Source organism: Nomia melanderi, chromosome 1 (genome assembly GCF_051020985.1).
Source record: "Nomia melanderi isolate GNS246 chromosome 1, iyNomMela1, whole genome shotgun sequence".
Classification (NCBI taxonomy): domain Eukaryota; kingdom Metazoa; phylum Arthropoda; class Insecta; order Hymenoptera; family Halictidae; genus Nomia; species Nomia melanderi.
In genome coordinates this window covers 35517575-35526542 of record NC_134999.1, presented here as the reverse complement: position 1 = coordinate 35526542, position 8968 = coordinate 35517575, and the positions used below count along the sequence as shown (strand labels likewise).

The 8968-nt window shown below is 54.4% G+C and overlaps 1 protein-coding gene across 9 annotated transcripts in view; it reads left to right on the top strand.

Moving 5' to 3' along the window:
- Positions 1-8968, top strand: part of LOC116426869 (Cyclin-dependent kinase 4) — a 29504-nt gene that overhangs the window by 17226 nt on the left and 3310 nt on the right. Inside the window, exons 1-2 of one of the 9 annotated variants that reach the window (XM_076373966.1) lie at positions 6502-7099; positions 7189-7340. The exons of 2 other annotated variants lie outside the window; for them this stretch is intronic. The gene's annotated coding sequence lies outside the window, so the exon portion shown is untranslated. Of the gene's footprint in view, positions 1-4456; positions 4479-5136; positions 5810-6501; positions 7100-7170; positions 7341-7529; positions 7541-7902; positions 8729-8968 lie in introns of those variants that run through there. 6 more of the 9 variants (XM_076374057.1, XM_031976489.2, XM_031976482.2 and 3 more) reach the window with 6 other exon arrangements.

Below are 8968 nucleotides of genomic sequence, written 5' to 3'. Positions count from 1 at the left end.
GGGAATTAAAATTGCATCTCTGTATAACGGGCAGCCCCCTGGGCAAGTATCCATGAAATTACGCGGTCAGGAACTCATCCTCATCCGGGTGGGAATAATAGAATGAAAATCGTTTCATTACTTCGACCGGTTCATGGAACAGAATATATCTTATATCATGACTGCGCGCCGTGCTTCGACGAACGTTTAAATATTCAACGTTCGGCTCGATAGAGCTTGCGCTCGATTCAACCGGTACTCGGAATTATATGTCACTGTTAATTAACGTTCCCCGGTGTTCAACAAACGCGCCGCGAATTCTAAGAACGCCTTGACGAATTCGATCAGGTGCGCGTGCAGCGTGAACCGCGGTCGATGAGGCAGCCGGTCCAGTAACCGTTCACCGGTTAGATAGATCTCTGTTGCCGATAATCCGAGCGTTTCGCGCTCGGCAGATCAAGGGTTTAAATGTAATTTCCGCTTCACTGCAGTGTACGAGACTAACTGAATCTCATTTAGAAACACGTACCAACGTTGAACGGTGAACCTTTAAGTGAATCGATGCACCGGCGCGTTCATCGCATACAAAAACAATTTCGTTAGACGAAACGGTCTAACGATCGATTCGCTGCACAAAAGATAGCGTTTGGGGGAGGATCCAGCCGATTTGATAGAGGTAGCCGCAGAACGACCTTGAACGGTCACTAGATTTCGTTCGGAGCGTAGCAGGCTCGCTCCATCCGCGTTTTCCTATGCAACACACGGTCGGAACACAGCCGGCAGCGTATTCTCTATTTTCATTCCAAGCCAGCCGAACAATGGGGGATCTAAATTGGGCAAAAACCAGTCTGCCGTCTAGTTTGGCCGGGCCATAGGCGTTCCGTGGCATAGACGGGAACAATGTCTGCGTGTCGGGGTCCGACAATAAGGGCCCGGTCGACGTAGCCGGCAGCCAGTGCCCGAAATCGGTCCTGGTGGTACCGACCGCTCGTTTTCGCGGCCTCGCCGGGCCCACGGGTAACCGCGACTCCCCGGCGAAAGTGGTAATTAAGCACGCTCGTCCGAGGAATGTCCCATTCTTCGGTTCGTTCCGGGGAGGGACCGTGTCGCGAGTGGTTCATCGTACTCCCGACCGGTTATGACACCGCTCGCTTTTTATTTATTCGCCGCTGCTTTATCGTCGCGACTTTTCGGGCCGATCGCACCGGCCGCCGCGTCCGACCGGTAGTGCATGCGCGGCGATGCAACGGCGATAATGGTGTTCCAACGAGCAAGTTCAGCGCGTGCGAAGCGATATCGTTACGTTATCTAACCCCGAGGAATCGGTATATCACGCTTGATGCGTCGCGGCGCGGTTCAAACGTTCCGCGGATCGCGAAGAGAATTTCACGGTGCAGGGTAATGAATAATGTAGAAACTTCCGATGGAATTCCATTCGTTTCGTGCATCAATTCGTCGCATTATTAATCGTGTTTCGAATCGCGCCGAACGGTTGGCGAGTCCGTTTCGTTCCACGGATTGATGGGCCTGTTACGGTGACAGCCTGAAAGGCCGGGGATTATTTTTAGCGGTTCGGCTCGACGTGAATCGAGAGGACGGCCTGCCGGCGACAGGGTCGATACGCGCAGTGTTGCAGCGCGGACGATAAGATGCACATTTCCGTGGCATTCCGTGGGGCTCGCGGGTGTACAATCGGTTCATTGTGCTCCCCCTCCCTTTCCCTTTCGCTCCTTCTGCCTCTGTGCTTCGAAATACTATGCGGGACTATCCAGAATTTGCCAGGTGCACGCGGCTTCCAGGTGGCGGCCTCTGAATTTCGAGGTCGATCGAAGGCACAACGATAATCCTTCATTCGTTCGATGTAGACGGAGTAACGCGTTTCCTTCTTTCCCTCGCCGAACTGTCGGCGCTGGAGTACCGGTACGATTTTCGGTCGCTGTTCGCTCGGACTCCGTTTTCGTTCTATTCCGAAATAACCTCTTATTCGCACCATGCCGCTCGAAACGGTTTTTGCTCGGGATTCATCCATCTATGGATAACGCGGCGCGTCGAGGTACAGGTTCCTCAGTGGTTTTTCCAGAATATGGTCAAACAGCCAGAACTGTTTCAATAATCTAACGGGCGACTGCGGCACAAAGCGACAACCACCTCGCCTGTGCATCGAATTCTCGTTATATGGCACCTAACGGAACCCGATTGCCCTTCCATTCGGAACGCCGCCGTGTTTTCCAACAGGGAACGTCTCGTCCGCGTTAATAGCCGTGTCGTAAATCCTATTTTCCTTCCCCGGCCAGCCATAATAATCGAGCGACTCGGTAAGCCCGGAGAAGGTAATAATGTGTTCCATGCCGTTCGTGGAAAACACATTTAGTCACGTACTCCTGATTACTCACCGTGAACGATCGCATGTAGCATCGATGCGCTTTAGGGAAAATCACGCGTGGCAGTATCAGCGCCGACGTCGACGGGATATTTCCGGAATACCTTGCGAATACATTAGGATTAACGGGGAGTTCTTAACCGTGCACCCGTAGTTTCGGAGTTGCCGGTATTACGATGACTAAGGAACGCACGACAGTTGAAATGAACGATCCGAGTGCGACATTGAACAATCCAAGACACTTTGACCTGGATTATCGCGTGAACCTCGCGATGGAAATTTTAAAGAATCTCACAGGACTGAGCGTCATTCGATTCTTTTTAAGAATAATTTTCTATTAATCGTTGACTTTTACGTAGGCATAGAATAATCATGAAAACTTCGTCTTTTCCGCATAAATGATTAAAGATTTAACCGTATCGATCGCAGCTAAGGAATAAGTCATGGGGTTAACTTTGTTAACTCCGGAAGACGAGTTAACTAGTCATTCGTACTCGATCCGGTCTTTCAGGGTCTTCTCATTTTCTTATTCACTTAACTGACGCTTCCTGTATCGTATCGGGTCCAACTGCTCGTTCTGGACCATTCGAACTTCTCGTATCCACAGCAGAAACATCGCCGAGCCGTGGCTCGGCGGTTCGCGAGGAAAGAGAGTCGAGTCGATGATCGCCGAATCGTCGACGATGACGCCGGCTCTCCGTCTGTCATCCCGCGTCATCGCGTTCGCAGAAATCTCAACTGCTATTACCTTTCACCGGGTACGCGAGATAACTCGCCGCGCGAATCGCTCGAACGGCGCGCAAGATACTCGTAATCGTTGCTGCACGTCGCACCGCGTCTTAGTCACACGCAGATGCGCGAAATGATTTCCCACCCCGCTCCCGTGTCCTCGCGCGACAGTGACGTCTCGGTTGATCGCGGCGCCGGACATCTCTCTCGATCGGAAAACAAAAAGCGTAGGCTCGCGGGCGCGGAAACTCGTGGCGAGGGCCGGCGCGGAGGGAAGCCTGCCAAAAATTTACGAGCGTGATTCAACGAGCTCGTCGCGCTACGCAATTCCAACCGGATCTACTAATCCGACGAAACGGAGTAGGCACGTAACGGCGAGCCCGGCTCGTGACTCCAGAATTCGTATCACGTATACAGGGCGTTGAAAAAACGGACACGAGACACGTACGGTGCATCGATATTCGCCAGCGACGAGCGAGAAGTGTAACGGTGACGGGATCAAGTACAAACCTCATGAAAATCATACGAAACCCATCGACCGAAGCGATTGAACGCGATGCAGCGAACGAGCAGCCTATGTTACAACGAACGATCCCTCGCATCGCCCAATCTATGTTCCATTATCTCCCGATCGGCATTCCAAGCGGTATTTCGTCCACGCTCGGGTTCCCGTTATCGCGATCGATTTGACCGGCCGGATAGAGCGCGTATCGCCTCGTTATTTCTCATTTCAATTTCAAATAAAATTTCCCCGATAGCCGCCGTCGGCGGTTCCGTCCCGGAAATTCGAGCGTGGAACGAGCGAGAAAGGGGCGCGCGGAGCGGTCAGGGGTCGCCGGTGCCCGTGGAAGCCCTTGGCCGTCGGGTGGTCGTTGCTCGCCCTACGAAGGGCTCCGACAATAATGATCCGGCCCTGGCCCGAAGACTCTCCCGGCCCATTCCATTCCAGAGCCGTCTTCTCTCGCGTACATCGGCCGCCAGGGGAAGCATTCCATTCATGTTTCGGGACGCGGAGCGGACGCTGATCGGCCGACGGGAGAGAGCAAGAGCCGGATAACCGGGACTTCTCGCGGAGGACTAACCGCGCTGCCTGGCGCCACCGCCAGGAACAACGACCTGCCCCGATGGTGCAGCAGTCGCGATGACAATCGGCGTGTTAACGTGAGAGTTACGCGAGAGGCGAGAGCCACGTGCTCGGAAGTCCCCTGGTCCCGTCCGCGTCCATCCGCGTTGGGTTCCCGACCACGGAAGCCCGCTCGGGGTGCGTTTCTTCCGGCTGACGCGCAGTGCCTCCATCAAGGGAAGAACTCGCTTCTCTCCGACACAAATGGAGCCTCTAATTGGTACCTGGACGTAGCCACGATCTACAGGAGCGATGCCGTTCTGGTGCGTGAGTATCCAGCCTCGAGAGGATTTCGCCCCGGAACTAGGGATACCGATTCCGCTCGTTGTCGGAGCTTCGCTCCGCTATTCTCTCGGTTCCCGCGTCCGTTCGACGCGATTCGAAACGAACGAGACGAGCGCTCCGCGATCACGTGGTCGTCGGTTCGAAAGGGTCGCGATTTTCGAAGGCGGCAATCTTCGAACGTGCCGCGACAAACGCGACTCACGCGGAAAGCTGACGCCAGGATCGTTTCGGTATTAGTGAAATAGATTCTTAGAAGCGGATAGATCACCGAGAGTCAGTTTCTATGCATCATGAGAGGAGTGTCAGGAGTACCGCGTGAATCACGTCAGGAGTACCGCGTGAGTATTCCCTCGCGCACGGGCATCGCGCTCGAAACGTGACACGTTTCCTGGAACGTCCGGCGCGATTTGTAAGACTTCGTCGGTGCTCGGGGAAGCGATATAAATCGAAGAGGGACGGTAGTCCTGTCAGTGAGTAAATTCGTGGGCTGGGCGTCGCGCCGCGTGTCGGGTGCATCCTGGCGGCGGACGCGCCGCGCCGCGCCGCGTCGCCTGGCGTCGCGTCGCGTCGGTTATCGTTCTCTCGTTTCTACCGGACTTCTCTCTGTCCTCCCTCTCCGGGTGCATGCGGATAAGCCGATCGTGGCGAGGCGGCAGGAGTGTGTTGGAAGGGCCAGTGGCAGCTGTCGGTAGCGGTCGATGCGAACGCGGCTCGATCGAAGTCCCCTCGAGAGCCAGGCACGTTCGGTTTGCCTGTGTACGGTTCCTCGAGGGCTCGGCAACGACTGACTCTGCCCGTATGCGTGTCCGTCGCTCGTGTCAGTACTTTTCAGGTCGGTCCACAGTGCAGTCCGCTTACGATCGTGTTTTCGAGCGGCACGTTCGCGCTCCGGCTGCACAACGATTCGTCGAGTCGCCGTTGGGTTACGCTCGCGAGTGGTCGACCCTGTTCTCTGTTCCTCTCTTTCCTCTCTTTCCTCCTTCCCTCTCTCTTTCTCCCTTTTTCCCGCTGCGGCGAGCTACTCGCGCTACCGGCCGCCGTACCAGTGTCTCGTGCTCGTGTGTCCTGCTTCGTCGCGTGGAAAGCGACGCGACGGTCCCGCATCCGCGCATCGCGCCGCGCCGCGTCGACTCCTAGGGCACCGGGAACCCCGAGACGTTCTTCGGCCGATACCGCTTCCGGCACGTGGAACCTAGCAGCCACTTCTGTTTTTGTGCCCTGGCGCATCGCTGGCTGCTGCCCGGCTGCCTCCTCCGTCTGGCTACCCGTCGCTCCGAGCTTCTCTCGTGGGAGGTCAGCACCTAGCCGGCTGGGTAAGTGAAGAGACCGGGCTCTCACCGGACCGGCCAGTACACATTTCGGACGAACCCGCGGCAAGGACGCGCGTCACCTTTCTCCGGCGAGACGCGGCGCCGCGTTTCAATCGGAAAACTACGCACTTTCCCGCTACCCGACGCCCGGCCGCGTATGCCGACGATACGCGGCACTTGTTGCTCTCGTTTTTCCGTCCTCCGTGCTAAAAGACAAACACCGGCGATCTTCGTTTCGATTCCGATGACGGACCTCGAAACGCGAGACTCGTTTGTTTCCGTATAGTTCGTGTCCGTTCGTAGAGGTAAGAGGCATGGAGGTTTTCGAAAAGAGCGCCGGTTTCGATCGACGCTACCCTTCGTCGATATTCGACCCCTCGGTTCCCCGAGGAGTTTTCGTGAGAACGCCGGTCACGTAAAGGCAGCGTATCTCGTGGAACGTGAGAACCTGGAATGTCGCGACACGTGAAGATAAGACAAGAGTCTACCACTCGCCGGCGGGGGTGGGTCCCCCTGCACTTCTCTCTTGTTTACGAACTGCGCGCGTAGGGAACGTCGTCGGCGACCACGTGGTCGAGCACGTGATTCCTCGAAATCGATACGATCGGATCGCGGTTCGTTTCTTGCGCGTAATTATCGGATGGAGATCTCGATTGACAGCGATCTCCGGTAGAATTACTCGCGGAGAAATCGATGAGAATTTCGAACTTCCGATTGAAAAGACGAGCTTGGCGGTAAGAGGAAAAATCGAGAGCGCGTCGTTCGAACGGTGAAACGATTTGACGCGTCGCCGACCACGCGAAACTTTCGAATGGCCATGCGTGGAACGCGGCCGGCTAGTCGATTAGTCACCGCGAAAAGATAAATCAATAATCGCGTCCGTGCTCCATCAGGTAATCGGCCGCCGCTTTTCCGCGAAACCGTTCCGGCCAGCGGCTCTCCATTCATCTCGGCGCGAATCGTAAATTCCGGATCGATCGTGCGCGCCACCGTAATTCCCGTGTGGTTCGTCGGGACCTTCGTTCGGTCTCACAGTTTACGAGTGGAAGTGAATGGGGGAGGGCCGGGTTTAAGTGTTCCGTCTCGTGTGAAAGACCCCGGCCAGATAGCAGTGTCAACCCCATGAATAATCCTAAATCCACCGGCGCCTTCTTGTTTACTCGGCCCGTCTACGTGTTGCTTCCTGTCTAACCGAAACGTCGGCTCGTTCCTTCGGCGAGCTATACATGTACACCGCTCCCCGACTCCCCTCCCCCTTAATTCCCGATTCTTCGATCATTCGAGCAACGCCAGGTATTTCACGCTCTATCTCTGTTTACATCGACTCCTCTTGCATTCCCTTGCGTCACGACATTAAGAGTAACTTACGATCTCGCCTGCAGGCGTCTCGCGATAAATCTTCATCGTGTTTATCCGACCCCTTCGGATCGGTTCGGTTACGCGCGAGCCGACGCTCGAGGAAATCGAACGATGAACAGGTTGCCGATCCTGCGGCCGACAGTCGAGAAATTCTAACGGCGGTAGTGGTCGGCTGGTAAGTGGGGCGGTCGCGTTTACGAGAATCGGTTCATTCATACGCGACTCGTTGCTCGGTATTCCGTTTAAATGGGCGACGATTAAGTTGCGATCGGGTCGACGCGTGATTGACACGCGGGAACCTTTATCGTTCCGTGCCACGTAGTCCGTAAACAGTGGTAACACGTGTAACGCGGTCGATCGCACCAAAGAGAGAGGGTAATCGTGCTTGTAACGATTCAGACGTTTCGGGAAATCAGACGTCAGCTTCGCAGATAGGAGCACTGAAATCTAGGCCCGCGTATCGTCGAGGCGTCCGGCCGACTTCGGCTTCCGTAATTGTATAGTAGAAAGTTCAATTCTCGCCTCGGCTGGTATTTGTCTTCGCACTTCCTCCCGTCGTCGAGTTTCTTATCGGCGAAGCCTTGAACCACTCGGGACGCATTCTCCGCGCTATCGTTCCACTGATTTTCTTTCGTTAATTACCGGAAAAGTTCGCCAAGTCCGCATACTATTCCCTGCGCGCGAAGTTCAAGGCTGAAGTTTCAGCCGTACCTTCGCGGAATGTAGTTTGCCGGCTCGTTCCGCAGCCACTGCATGTTCCCTTCGTGCAAATGGTACTTCGAGGGACCCGCGATCCTTCCGAGAAGCTGTTCTTCGAGATAACATTACGTGGGAACGCGTACGAAGTTGCCGATCCGCGAAGCTCGCCGGCGAACGTCGACTCGAAGAGCCCGGTTATTTTACTCGACGATCGTCTTCCAATGATGTAACGCTCGTTCCTTCGTGGCCGTTCACTTTTTCAGTCGAGTTTATCACAAAAGGAAGTTGATAAAAGAATTTAATCAAAGTGTCGAGCCGACTGGCCCGCTTTCTTCTCGGCGATGACGCGACAACGGCGCTTATGACAATTTTCAGAGCGTGAAAAAAAGGAGCACAGAACAGGCTCGCCTATCGTTATATAAACGAAAACTTCATTCAAGAACGGTCCCGCGCGATAAAAAAGCTTCCGGGAGGAGGGAAATTGACGGTGGAATGCACGGCCGAGCGATAAAGGTTATAAATCTCGAGGCGATAACATCGCTTGTTCCATTACACCCTTGTTGGCCTATGTAAATATTACGAAACCCGGTGGTTCGCCTATTCACGGCCCTTCGGCCCTCTTGCACGACACTCTCTTCGCTCGTAACGTGCGCTACGGACGAGAACTAGGTCTTCGTATCTCGTCACGCAACTCGGCATTATCGACGGACTTCTTCATTCAACTTTGTTGTTGGCGGCGTGACGTTTAACCACCGTATGTACACAGGCAAGAGGTGTACTTGTTTTCTTCTACGCTCAGTCACTTCGCATTGGCATTCCAGCTACCTTTGCGCCACGTTCATCGGCGATATCCACATTTTCGAGGTAACATCTCGATTCGAAGCTATAAGACGGCTACATATCGTCTACTTCGAATTTTTGTATATAAGTATTTCTACCGATGTGCTAATCCCGTGAATTAATAATAATTATATCGATTAGCTGCATCGAATTGTACTCCGCCGGAAACGTTTTCAAACGAAACATTTATCGAGTCGGAGATCCCGTTCGATAACTACAGGAAAATGGTCGTGTATGCCGAAGGTTTTTCAGTGGGGAATTCTG